We start from the raw sequence: 12,811 nt of genomic DNA on the forward strand, positions 1-12,811 counted from the left end.
AAACACATTTGATTGTTTGAACTTTGTCTGTGAAATGTGTCGTGATTTTGAAGATAAATAAACAGTAGGTGCCGTTTTCCGAGGTATTACACTCTCCGGCCACTTTATTAGGTACACCTTATTAGTGCCTAGTTGGTCCTCTTTTGCCTTCAGAACTGCCTTAATCTTTTGTGGCATTAATTAGACAAGATACTGGAAACATTCCTCAGAGATTTTGCTCCATATTGACATGATAGCATCACGCCGTTGCTGCAGATTTTTCGGCTGCACATCCATGATGCGAGTCTCCCATTCCACCACATCTCAAAGCTGCTTTATTGGATTCAGTTTTGTTGACTGTGGAGGCCATTTGAGTACAGTGAATTCATTATGTTCAAGAAACCAGTCTGAGATGATTCACGCTTTATGACATGGTGCGTTATCCTGCTGGAAGTAGCCATCAGAAGATGGATACACTGTGGTCATAAAGGGATGGACATGGTCAGCAACAAGGCTGTAGGCTGTGGCGTCGACACAATACTTAATTGGTACTAATGGGACCAAAGTGTGCCAAGAAAATATCCCCCACACCATTACACCACCACCACCAGCCTACCAACCGTTGACACAAGGTAGGATGGATCCATGTTTTCATGTTGTTGATGCCAAATTCTGACCCTACCATCCGAATGTGCAATCAGAGATGCTCTTCTGCATTCCTTGGTTGTAATTGGTTCCGCTCACAGAACTGCCGCTCACTGGATATTTTCTCTTTTTCGGACCATTCTCTGTAGACCCTAGAGATGGTTGTGCGTGAACATCCTAGTAGATCAGCAGTTTCTGAAATACTCAGACCAGCCTGTTATCACCTTTCTTCCCCAATCTGATTATCGTTTAAAACTGCAGCAGATCGTCTTGACCATGTCTACATGTCTAAATGCATTGAGTTTCTACCGTGTGATTGGCTGATTAGAAATTTGTGTTAACAAGCAGTGGGAGAAAAAGGTCACTGGTTCGAGTCCTGGCAGGACCAGTTGGTATTTCTGTGTGGAGTTTGCATGTTCTCCCCGTGTTGGTGTGGGTTTCCTCCTGGTGCTCCGGTTTCCCCCACAGTCCAAAGACATGTGCTATAGGTGAATTGGGGAAGCTAAATTGTCCGTAGTATATGTGTTTGAAAGAGTGTGTTTCCCAGCGTTGAGCCGCCGCTGGAAGGGCATCCGCTGTGTAAAACATATGCTGGATAAGTATGCGGTTCATTCCACTGTGGCGATCCCTGAATAATAAAGGGACTAAACTAAGCCGAAAAGAAAATGAATGAATGAATGAAGTTTATCTGTCGATTGGAGAATTCTCAGCAGGGGCGGTGCTAGGGGGAAAATTTAGGATTTTCGTTCTCGACACCCTCAAAATGTTGTCATAGGCCCCATACCAGCCAGCGGCGCCCCTGATTCTCAGAATAACATTTTAAAGTCAACTTCAACTCTGAAAACTGGACTGACACAATTTCAGTTTACTAATTAAGGTCTAACCAGGGGTGGATTTAACCAGTAAGCAATGTAATCTGGGGAAATCTGGGGGCCCTAATAAAGATCTAGAAGTATAAATTATACCTCTAAACTATATATAACATCGTTTTCTATCAAATTTTGTATGGTGAGAGTTAAACAAATACATTTTTAACGTGATTAAATACAATCAAATATAATGTTATTATAATAATGTAATGTTATGTAATAATAATATTACAAAATACAATATACACCACCTCCAATCATGGAGCAGTCCGGCAGTCAAATTTATAAAAAAAAACGATGTACTATTTTCAAATTAATTTTAAGAAAACTAATCATTTAAAATGTAGAGCTTGAATTAAAATGTCGAAAAGAAGATTGAGTGATATAAAAAAAACTGCAATACAAATAAATATTTACTAAAAGTGGAAAAGGGTTCATTTCAGGACTTGGGCCCTTTGGCTGAAATTGCTTAGGGCCCCAAAATCCACCCCTTGGTCTAATGCAAAAATTGCTGTTATTTTTTTTTTTATCACGTTACCTCTCCATGTCGTATTTTTTATATCCGTTTCCCCAGCACTCTTAATTATTGATGACGCGTGCTTCAAAGCTGATCTATATACCTGTAAAAATACTTTCTCTACCTCCGTGTTCATTTTTACAGTTTTTTTTTTTTTTGGAGGAAATGATACAAATATTTGAGATATTCGGATGTCATTCTCACCTTTAGGACCCAGCAGAGACATCAACCCAATAATAATAATAATAATAATAATAATAATATTAATAATAATAATAATAATAATAATTTTTTATATAGAGGTTAAGGCACTTTTTGCCAAAATAACCCAACAAATTAGTTATTTTTGTAATCCAAATTGTTGGGTTAACCTTAACAATTCAATGAATGTGGTAAAATAACCCATCAGCAGGTTGGTGCCAAAACTACAAATTATTTGGTTACCTGTTGGGTTATTATTAAGTCAATAGGCTTACTGAGGTGCGTTATCAGTCACCTTTGATGAAATATTAGCATAGCAGTCTTTTTTAATGTATTTTGTGTGGTTTATTGTTTGGTTTGTCTTTTGTATCTAGTTTGTCTATTGGATCTAGTGTCTGGAAATAAAGAAAACATTATCTGCAGATTATCAAGTGTCAATGCTGCTGTCAGCCAATAGATGGCGTTTCACAGAAAGCGCATTGAGATTTCACAGAGCATCTCTCTGTTGCTATGGAGAACTCTGTCACCATAGTAACATCTGCGCAGGCTGAAGACCAGAGTGATGCTGTTTTGAAGGATCATTACTTGGAAGTTAATTAGACACATCAACATATCAATTACATCAGGCGTTTAGTACCAGCGCAGTTTTAATTTGATGTATTCCTGTCCTTTGGCTCTTAATGGGCATTCATCTTATATAAAGAAGTCAAATGTGTAATCATTTCTGCTTGGAGCGTTAGATTGGATGTACGTTGGCTTTTTCATAATGCTGGTCAAACATCATCTCTTAAAATGTTCAATTGAAACGGTCACAAAATCATCTGAGGTGGCCTAAACAGTAATGTGGAGATGTAAGGGTACTATACTGCAATTAAACCATGGTAGCTTTATGTAGGGCTGATATGAGGAAGGTGCTGTAATGTAGTTTTACCATGATGCATATTCAAATATTATTATGTATGTTAAAAAAATAGGTGTCACGGTGGCGCAGTGGGTAGCACGATTGCCTCACAGCAAGAAAGTCGCTGATTCGAGCCCCGGCTGTGTGGAGTTTGCATGTTCTCCACGTGTTCGTGTGGGTTTCCTCTGGGTGCTCCAGTTTTCCTCATAGTCCAAAGACGTGCTATAGGTGAATAAGCTAAATTGGTGGTAGTGCATGTGTGTGAATGAGAGTGGTGTTTCCCAGTAATGGGTTGCAGCTGGAAGGGCATCCGCTGCGTAAAACATACACTGGATAAGTTGGCGGTTCAATCCGCTGTGGTGACCCCTGATTAGGAAATGGACTAAGCCGTACAGAAAGTGAATGAATGACTGAATATTGAAAAATTATCGGTTTTGGTACTTTCTCTAGGATTTTCAGTGTCTACTATGACGTGCCAAATGCGTTTATCTGCCCTTTAAAGGGCTAGTTCATCCAAAAATGAATGTTTACTGACTATTTACTCACCTTCAAATGGCTTCAAACCTTTAACAGTTTCTTTATTCTGTTGAACACAAAAGAAGATGTTTAAAAGAAAGCTAAAAACATGTAACCATCGACTTCCATAATAGGAAAAAAAAAACAAATACTATTGAAGTCAATGGGTACAGAGTTCCAACATTTTTCAAAATATCTTCTATTGTGTTCAACCGATGAACAGATTCATTTTACTAACACAAAAGATCCGTCATTCAAATTTTGATCCATTGTTTACCTCAATCTGGCAACCAACAAACAAGTTGCGCTGTTGTCGTGTGCGCAGTATATGCGGGAAGTTGAAACAAGCGTCACTGGAAGAAGTAATTATGTGGTGCTTCAGTGAAAGAAAAAAATAAATATATAAGGTTATATGTAAATTAAACAACATAATGAGTGTCACAGTGGCAGTGGGTAGCACGATCGCCTCACAGCAAGAAGGTCACTGGTTCGAGCCCCGGCTGGGTCAGTTGGCATTTCTGTGTGGAGTTTGCATGTTCTCCTCTTGTTCGCATGGGTTTCGTCCTAGTGCTCCGATTTCCCCTACAGTCCAAACACATCCACTATAGGTGAATACGCTAAATTGGCCATAGTATATGTGTGTGAATGAGAGTGTATGGGTGTTTCCCAATAAAGGGTTGCAGCTGGAAGGACATCCACTGCATAAAACATATGCTGGATAAGTTGGTGGTTCATTCCGCTGTGGCGACCCCTGAATAATAAAGGGACTAGGCTGAAAAGAAAATGAATGAATAAATATTAAAAAATATAATAGGTTTTTGTACTTTCTCTAGGATTTTCAGTGTGTACTACCACATGCCAAATGCATTTATCTGCCCTTTAAAGGGGTAGTTCATCCAAAAATTTATGTTTACTGACTGTTTACTCACCCTCAAATGGCTTCAAACCTTTAACAGTTTTTTTTTTCCTGTTGAACACAAAAGAAGATGTTTTGAAGAAAGCTGAAACCACCAACTTCCATAGTAGGAAAAACAAATATTAAGTCAGTGGTTACAGATTTCCAACATTTTTCAAAATATCTTCTTTTGTGTTCAACAGATGAAAGAAACTCTTAAAGGTTTGAAACAATGCAACGATGAGTAAAGGACGACAGAATTTTCCTTTTTTGGTTAATTATCACTTTAAGTACGACGTGTGCAGAAGACTGCATGGGTAAAGCATGTGAAGTACATTAGATGAACACTAGAGGGCAGTTTAACCTTACATGACTTTACGTGCAACTGCTGAGAACTGAGAGCCTGTTGTTGAACGGAGAAGCAAAAGGTATTTATTTCATATTGATAACTGATCTTTGACTTTGTGTTGCCATAATAATAAATATGACACGTTTATGATATCATGAAAGTGCTTGTGATAAAGTCCTTTTGTATACATGATAACTGAATAAATGTATAGCTTATTATATTATATTGTCATGTTACTTTGATTTGAAGTAAATGATAAAAGTAGCATTTACATAATTGCACGTAACGTTATATTATATAACGATGTTAATTCACGTTTACAAATTTTCCAGCCTTTCACATCCATGTGCAAGTCTGCTGCCAGTCTGCAGAAAGTTTTGCTTTTATTATTATTATTATTTTGCTGTTGTTTATTTTTGTGGCTCAAAACTTACTTGAATAATTAAATAACTATATCTTTAAGGTTGTGCAGTTGCCAGATTTTTATTAAATTCATTTTACTAACAATAAAGACACATCATACGAATTTTGATTCATTTTTAACTACATCTGGCAACCTATTATTATTAACCTACCAACCAGTTGCGCGTTTACGTCTGCGCAATGTCAACGAATTTAGCAGAGTGTGTGTGCTACCGCTAGCCAATGCTAACCCAAATGTTGACAGGAATGCTGTACTATATATCTTGAACTTAGGTAAGTATTACAATATTGTATTATTGTCTTAATTGTCTTTCTTTATTTTTCATGGACATACATCGTCCAAAAACACACAAACAATGAAAAGACAAAGTAGATAATTTCACAAAAAAAGTCACATACTTATCGATTATGTTGCAAATGGTTCTGCCTGCTAAGTTAGAGAGAAATCTGACAGAATTTAATAATTGTCAGTGTTTTGATTTTAGGCCTAGTAACGTTATTCACCGAGTCAGATAAGGTGTCCGATGTAAACATAAAATATTGAGATTTCAGCAACGTGAATTTAAATCAACAGATCGTTCCCTGACATGTGATTCATTGAATCATTCATTCAAACGATTCGTTTAAAACGGCTGATTCAACGATTGAATTAACCATAGATATTTACATTAAAGGGTGCCTACGCTATTAGTGTCTATTGGAAGGAATGCGTCAATAGAGCCGCCATTTTAGTACAGGGTAGCACTCCTTTGAAATAAATGTGAGACCAAGGAGCAGTGGAGGACTGTGGCCATCCAGAGTCAGAGATATATATACATATGCATATATGATTGGGGGTTTTCTCGGTGATTCGTATGCAAATATTTTTTTTTAATTACGAAAAAACTAATTTTACATCTCTTCTCTACATCGATGGATCAGTGACTCAGGCATTGCCAACAAAGAGTGTGTGTTAGTGTGCATGGAAATGTATTATCCTCCCTCCCTGTTAAATTTGATTGAAACACACCCCCTCTCCTGCTTTCACTTCTTATTCTAACAGAGGGAGCGATTTGTTTGTGAATGAATCCCCATCATGAACGACTCGTTCAATTAGCCGACAATAATACGTTTCTGGCATCGCAGCATCTTGTTGTCATTTACATTGTTTGCTTATTTTATTTAACCAAATTAGCATAAGCCTAGAATTCACTGCGAGTTGGTCACTGCGAGTAGAATTCTTTGCCTTATGGTCAGTGCTGTAAGTTATCATCAGTTACAAACTTTTGTGCTGACAATTATCATCAATGTTTAGCACAAAAGTTTGTAACATATAAAAGCGTAAAAAACTAAATCTTACCCTTGAAATGTTCTGTGTTTATACTTTGTTTTCTTTCTTTGCTCGTTACTACACCCTTACACAGAGCTAAAGTCCAGGATCTTCACATTGGCTTTAGTCTTGACTAGTGCGGTTGAATGACTTTTGTCCTGGGAGCACTGTACAAATGTGGCAGCGCTATTGACGCGATATCTAGTGTATATATCAATGAGTCAGGCTAATGAGTGGATAATTGAATCATTCACTCTAAATCAGATTCATTCATGATGTTATACTTCTGTTAGACGACAAAATTGTGTCCAAAATGCAGGTAATTCAATGCTAGCTTAGCTGAACTGCTGTATAAATTCAATTTCACATTTTATATGCCTACTGTTCACTGAGTCAGATAAGATGTCCGATCGATGTAAACAAAAAATATTAAGATTTTTCTGTAACAATAATTAAAACACCAGTAGATCATTCATTGATATGTGATTCATTGAATCATTAATTCAAACGATTCGTTTAAATGGCAGATTCAACGACTGAATCAAGCTAATGAGTGGATAATCGAATCATTGATTCAGTCAGGATTGATTACACTTAAGTTAGACTGACAAAATATTTTAAACGAATAAAATAAACAGACAAAAATGTGTCTAAAATGTAGCTAATTCAATTCTAGCCTTAGCTGAACTGCTGTATAAAATCAACATCACATTTGTGACTGCTTTCACATGAGGTTTAAATATTACATTTAAGTGACATTTTAAGAACACGTTTTTACTGGATTGTCTTGTCAGATCGTTATCATAACCACACTTTTTGATGTTCCAAATAATATTTCCAACCATTTTGTCAAATTGCTCACCATTCTATTTTACTGTTTAAAGTGTTTATTTACTAATGTGCATTTAAACTGTAAGTTTTATATTACAGGTTTATAAAAATAATGAAAATTTATAATAAACAAATATGAAAAGATTCTTATTTTTAAAATACAAATTTATTATCATCTGTCATTACATAATTATATTTTTGTAGAAATCTGTTTAAACTTGTTTGAAAATAAAAACTGAAGCCTACAGACAAATAACAAACTGACCAGAACGTTCAATTTTTATTATTATTATGTTTAAAATAAAAAAAATTCAAAGATGATAGTAATAATAACCCAACTTTTGGTATTTAGAACCACCCAAACCCCCCCTTAGCTACGGGCCTGATGATTTACTTTAACTTAATAAATTGTATGAAGAGAGGATTAATGAATAATATATTTTAATAGCAGTTAAATAATTAATAGCAGCATATATATATATATATATATATATATATATATATATATATATATATATATATATATAAAACGATATTCAGAGGGGTGGGGGCTGTGGCTTGTTTGATTCACTCATCAAGTACAAACCTTCACACTATGCTAAAAAGTCAACTAAAAGTGCTGCCAGTGACACTCAATATAGTAGCAAGCAAAGTACAGTTTCAGAGTTGTTTGCTAATATGGCAAAATCGTAAGTTCTTTTTTTTAACGAACACAAACTGCATTTTAGCAGTGAGAAGCTAAAATACAGATTATTGATCTGAAGCTTAACTACAAAATTAAATCGCTAATCAAATTTAAATCACAATATCTGTCAAAAAAAATGGCAATTTAATACTTTCCCCAAATCACACAGCCATAGTTCACTTGCTAAACACATTGATACAGCACTCTTGATGTTGTGACTGAAGCCTGTTATGACACATCTACGGTCATCAGCATCTTAAATCCTTGAAAGTTTTTAATATAAAATTTTCCTAAAAACGTGTGAACATTTATATGTATTTAATATATCATATTTGTTTCAAGTTACAAAAAACAAATTACCGCTTGTGCAAGGTTTTCTAATGCAGCGTCTCTGGGACAGGACAGTAAATTTGACGTTATTCTCACCTTCAGTCAGTCTCACACAATTTTTTTTCCTTTGCTGAAAGTCTTGATAACACCATCATGGAGTTTCATCATGGAGTTTCATCATGGAGTTCTTGTATTATTTGAGCAAATAAGATTGTAAGAAAATTAAGTTTTCCCAACTATGACAACTTCCGCTACTGAGAAACCCGGAAATGTGAAAAGGGTAGACTGCTTGGAATATAAAATGAAAGCTAAAACTCATACCAGGCATATTTTTTGCTTTCATAACTTGAAATATAGGATCATCCTACTAGGCTGACATACTCAAAAATTTCAACTCGCACATTAAACCATACCATAAATATTGCACAGTCCTATTTAAAACAGTACTTTTCACTCTGAAAGCATTTCTCAAAACATGCATAGAAAATATATTTTATTTAGAACACGTATATAAAAATACATTTATTGCATTGTCAGATGTGTTACAGGAACCTACTGTTTTAGTATTTCCTTGTCAACTCATTTCCTTGTAAAGGGTAAACCGTCTGTTGTACTATATTGTGTTTCATAAGCAGCTAAATCTAATAATTGACCTGAACAGAACTCTTCTGTTAAAGGGATAGTTCACCCAAAACTGAAAATTCTGTCACTATTTACTGACCCCTCAAATCTGTTTCAGTTACTTTCTTTTTTTAACACAAAAGATGATATTTTGGAAACGGTTGAACATTCTCACTCCCGACTCATCACATATTGACACTCGGTCGGGACCCCTTCTTGTGGCTTTGTGATGCGATGGGACCTCCCCTGGTTGTTTGTAAAACCATTCGACAACCAAAGTTGAGTGAAGATGCTTTTCCACTCACAATATTTTAATTTATCACTTAAAACATCTGAGCTGTAGCGGATAGAGGTGCAGATCACATCTACAGTATTACTTCCAGGAATAACTCCCGATGCCTTGGAAGACTTGGAATATTCATACAGTTTTAATAAACTGTGTTGTAGATGTATCTGCCTGTCACAACCCGTGTTTTATATTGACAAATGGTTGGGTTTAGTGCTAGGAACTGGGTTGATAGTGGGTACTTTGTTTACGTACTTGTAAATGTGTTTGTATATAGTGTAATGAGGGGCGGCACATGGCTCAGTGGTTAGTAATGTCGCGTCACCGCAAGAAGGTCGCTGGTTCGAGTTCCGTCTGGGTTCTCCGGGTGCGCCGGTTTCCCCCACAGTCCAAAGACATGCACTATAGGTGAATTGAATAAACTAAATTGGCTGTTGTGTATGAGTGTGTATGGATGTTTCCCAGTGCTGGGTTGCAGCTGAAAGGGCATCCGCTGTGTAAAACATATGCTGTATAAGTTGGCGACCCTTGATTAAAAAAGGGGCTAAGCCAGAGGAAAATGAATGAATGAATGAATATAGTGTAATGTACAGTTGAAGTCAGAATGATTAGCCCCACTATTCCCCAATTTCTGTTTAACGGAGAGAAGATATTTTTTAACACATTTCTAAACATAATAGTTTTAATAACTTATTTCTAATAACTGATTTATTGTATCTTAGCCTTGATGACAGTAAATAATATTTTATTATCAACTAGGTTAATTAGGTTAACTAGGCAGGTTAGGGTAATTAGACAAGTTATTGTGTAATAATGATTTGTTCTGTAGACTATTGAAAAAAAACTAGCTTAAAGGGGCTAATAATTTTGACCTTAAAATGGTTTTAAAAAATTAAAAACTGCTTTTATCCTAGCCAAAATAAAGCAAATAAGACTTTCACCAGAAGAAAAAATATTATCAGACATATTGTGAAAATTTTCTTGCTCTGTTAAGCATCAAGGAAATATTTAAAAAAGAAAGAAAATTCAAAGGGGGGCTAATAATTCTGATTTTAACTAAGTAAAAATAGTTTTGATTGTTGACTTTAGAAAAACTCACCACAACAACAAACAAACAAAAATTACGTAAAATGTTAAAATTGTCAACGCTGATAGTCAAGTGGTTAGAGCGCTGACATATAGCATCATATAGCCATATGGACCTTTTCCGATCCTTTTACCTCTCTCTCTGTTCCACTTAATTTCCTGTCATCCTACTGTCCTATCAAATGAAGGCAAAAATGGATAAAATAAATTTAAAAAAGATAAAATTACAGATGCCTTTGCAACAGCATATCGACACCAAAGGTTTCTCATTTAAAGCAACGGAAGGTCCTGTGCATAGTAAAATGATGTCAGAAAGGTACCCTGATAGTCAAAGAGTGACGAAAATGGGTCCTGACCAAGCGTCAATATGTGACTATTCGGGAGTAAGAATGTGTTAGCAGAGAAGGACTGTCCCTCAAAAAGCAGAAGCAAATCCTCAGATTTTGATTAAAAAGTACGAAAAAAAAAAATTCGTCGAAATTACTGGCGCTGATTTATTGTTCACCTAAAGAATAACAATGTGCGCTAGCAAAATAAACATTGTAAACATAGCCTTCAAATAAAGTTTAAAGTACAAACGAAGTCAGAACTAACCATATTGTTGAATGAACCGTGCTGAATTGTTAGTTTTGTGCTGAACAATTCATCTGTGCATGTCATTATGAAACTAAAAGAGTTTTTCCTTCTAATCTTTAATTGAAATCTGAAAATGCACTTCCTGTTTGTTTTCAGTTAAATTCTCACACTGCATCTGTCTGATGCAGTGGGCGTGGCTAACATCTTTAACCACGCCCTTCCAAATATCAATTTTGACAACAAACAGAGATGGTGAGCAGGAGGTCTCTGTTAGGATGTGATAACACTCCCCAAACCCCTCTTCCGATCTCTTTGAATGAAATGCCTACTTTACTACATCCAATCAGCTCGCAGTAGAAAAAACAAGCCACGCCCACTGTTTCTCATTTAATATTCTGTTTCTCTAGGAACTGCATCACAATACGAAAAAAAAATAGTCTCAGCTTCATGTGGATTTTAAAAGTTTGGAACCACTTGAGGCTGAGTTAACTAATTAACTATCCCTTTAAAGAGCCTCTATTAATGGGTTTTTTAAAATGACCTTCCATGCAGTGTGCAACACAAGTGAATGAATACATCCAGCTGAGGTTTAATTCTGAAAGTGCACGTGTTTAAAATTGATTGATTCTTTAATGAAATAGTCGACTCAAGTCTAATAAATGAATCATGTCGGGTTCGGATCTTTTGCTTGAATGCGTCAACGTTGATACGGTACATCACCAAATATATACTACCGGATTCTGTAAAATGTGAGTGTGGATGGCTATACTGTATCTCTCCATAACATGAAACCCTAAAAACTGTTATGGAATTTCATGAGACAAAACCATAAGAATTGATATACAATACAACAATAGACTTTCTGATCTGAGAAGAAGATCAGGAAACCAGCTGTTTAACTGTTCTTTTCAAGTCACTGTTGACAATGCAAACAAACGCTGGAAAAACAGAGCTACACCATACTAGGGGGTAATGCAAGAAAGTTCACCCTTCTCCTTTCACCTCAAGCCCCCCTTCTTGACCCTTAAGTTACCTTCTGATCAGAGCAAATCATTCACATTTTCACATAAAATGTCCAAGGTTTTAATATGGTGTATCTTGTAGCACCATATTCATGTTTGGTATCATGTTAAATGTCTCTGTGTGATTGGTAAAGTGGTCTTAATTTCACTGTAATATTTTACTTGTATATGTTGATTTGGTTTTTGGCTTTGATAAGATCTTTGCCAGATGCTCCCCCTCCTTAGAGATGGTTAACTCCTCAAATTCACCAGGCAAGGGTCTCGGTGATGCTTCTGTTGTCTTGAATTTATGGTTGTTTGTTCTGAGTTGAGCATATTAGGTAAAGATGTGATATGGGTCAGGGGGGTCTTATAGCCAAGACACCCCCGTTTCAGTATCTCTGAGACTTATGCTGCAACGTACTTCTCTGGTCAGGTATGCATCTATAACTCTTTGATTTATCTTTGAGTAATGGATGTTGTATTTTTACAGTATCATCTCTGAATTGGCTTTCTGATCATTTTATTATGTAATTGGCAAAGTACAATTTTACGTGACAAATAAAATGTTAAGTTTTGATTCATTCTGAATTCTCCTGAAATCTTTTTATATGTAGAATTAGTGGAGAATTAGTGGAGTCTTACACTACCTTTATGATGCGACATGATTGGACTTTTGATTTTAAAGGCACATTTGACTGTACAGAGCCGTTTTGGCACAACAACATGGAGATCTTTTAATCATCTAGTCGCTGATCTTGGCAAGTTGCATGGGCTTGGCTATTTTTGCT

The sequence above is a fragment of the Danio aesculapii genome, chromosome 2, assembly GCF_903798145.1.
Source record: "Danio aesculapii chromosome 2, fDanAes4.1, whole genome shotgun sequence".
NCBI classification, from domain to species: domain Eukaryota; kingdom Metazoa; phylum Chordata; class Actinopteri; order Cypriniformes; family Danionidae; genus Danio; species Danio aesculapii.